The sequence below is a fragment of the Magallana gigas genome, chromosome 10 (genome assembly GCF_963853765.1).
Source record: "Magallana gigas chromosome 10, xbMagGiga1.1, whole genome shotgun sequence".
Taxonomy (NCBI): Eukaryota; Metazoa; Mollusca; class Bivalvia; order Ostreida; family Ostreidae; genus Magallana; species Magallana gigas.
In genome coordinates, this window is record NC_088862.1 from 19,864,296 (window position 1) to 19,866,715 (window position 2,420).

Consider the following 2,420-nt stretch of genomic DNA (forward strand, 5'->3'; position numbering starts at 1 on the left):
TTTTACTCACGTTTGTTTATTTCTTTTCTTTTGTTTTACGGATTTTGGAGTTTGGGTGTATGCTAACTTCATTTTAATAAACATGCTTCATCTCTTTTGTTGTGTTTTGTTAAATTCATGTTTAGAATTCAAATGTAATATGAGTATTGGTCATTTGTTTGATGGTGGTTAGATAAACACAAATTTTAAAATGGATGTGCTATTAGATTCACATGTGAATAACTTCTTTGGCCAAAAATATTGTGTTCTCAATGACACCTTCAAAGAGCCTCACTGTACATTACATGGGCTATTGATGTCAAGTACACTCTGAAACAGAGGCCTTTTAACAGTATTAGTGAACAGTCTATACATGTATTTCTGGAATATTTGAGTTATAACTATATATAAAGCTTAAAATATAAATTACCTTGCAGGCACGTAGCATCAGGGGGGGCCAGGGGGGGCCTGGCCCCCCCACTTTTTCTCGCAGCAACAAATTTTTTAAAATGAACATATAAAAAAATGAATCATAATGGAGTTGGCCCCCCCACTTTTTTGGAAGTTAGTAAAAAATTGATATGAAAATAAGGAAATGAGTAGTCAAAATGAAGTGACTATACCCCCCCCCCCCCCCCCCCCCCGCCCCCGGATTAGGATTTTCAAGATTTGGAGGGAAAAATTTTTTGGTAGGGAAGATTTTTTTTTGGAAGTATAGTTGAGTCCCCCCCCCCCCCCCCCACGGATTAGGATTTTGAAGATTTTTGGAAAACTTTAAATTTCCTTTTTTTTCCCCTTTTTTTTTTTTTTTTTTTTGCTTGTCAAGATTTTTTGGATGGGTCTGGCCCCCCCACTTTCAAAAACGATGCTACGTGCCTGGCCTTGCACATTATGCTCTCTTAATTTACATGTAAATGATCTCTCTGATAAACCAAACACATTTCAAAGGAAAAGAATGATATACCATAAACAAATTACATGTGAATGCTCTCTTCAATTACACTTGGGAATCAAATAGATCAAAATACTAGTACTTGTTTTAAAACTAAACATTTCCAAAAAAAAACAAGTTCATTTTTATCAAAATTAATATTTAAGAACTGTTTTTAAGTTTAAAAATTACATGTAACTGCTCTCTTTCATAGCTATCATTCAGGAATCAAGCTTATCAACACACTGTGAGAAAGCTTTAATAATACAATTTTACGTGCAAATGCTCTCTTTAATATAACCTATCCAACTGAAGTAGGATTTGGTTTTTAGATGAGAATGGTCGCTTTACCGGTAATAACAATCAAAAATCCAATTGAAAATAAATTCATTTAATGTTTTTTTACCACAATGATATCACTGCCAAATAGGCATGTTTACAGAGGATAAATGTCCTTGGTGGTATCCTTTCATGTAAACAATACATGTACCTGTATATTGGGTTTGCAGCTGTGCTACTTGAGCCACAGCAGTCAAGCAAATCCATTCAAATTGAGTATTTACCATAAACCAATCAGTGGCTGAATTAAATGCCCTTCTACTTGGAGCTTTAACAGCTTTAACAGCTCTGTCAACACCAATTTGTGTCTCCAGAAACTAACTGAGCACAGTAATTGGTTCACAGGGAGCTATTAATTTTGATTAATGCAGTGACAAGCTCCCATGTAAATAATTAAAATTACAGGTAAATGGTAACCTTTACATTTCACATGTAGCAATTTTGGTGCATGTGTAATGATTTGTACTGTAATTTTATAATATTATAATACAACATAGTATTATACGTTTCTAGTTTATTCTTTAAAAAACTGCTGATTGATCTCATTTAAGTAATTAAACATCCAATTTAAACAGTTTATCATAATTAATTACATAAACGTTTCAATTATGCAAATACCAGTATTGGTTATACATATAAAATGTTTTATGTCTTGATCTTGCAGAAAATTGCTGATCTACATATTTTTGAAAAAATATTCTTTGGTTTTTATTGATTTATTCCGAGTATCAAGTTGTAGGCAAATTCTAATGCTATAGCTTATTTGTTTTCATCGAACTATTCTCAGGTAATTGATAACAATACATTTACATAAGAAAACAGACTATATCTCCTGATAATTCAAGTGTGAAAATCAAATGTTGGCCAGGTGGGAATTGAAAATTTCAGAATGTTGGCCAAGTGGGAATAAGTTTTGGTTGAAATCAGCCCAGTAGCTCTGTAGAAGAAGATGAAAATGTGAAAAGTTAACAACGACAACAACAGCAATGACTACAGACAAAAGGAGAAGACTACCGAAGTTATTTAGAAACTTGTGTCCAATCCATTTGATTTAATCAATGAAATATGTTCAATTCAATAGAGAAATTTTGAATAGAAAAGCTCAGGCGAGCTAAAAAAGTAAATTGTTCAACATTCTTCAACAGTATAGAGTACTATTAGTGTAAACAAC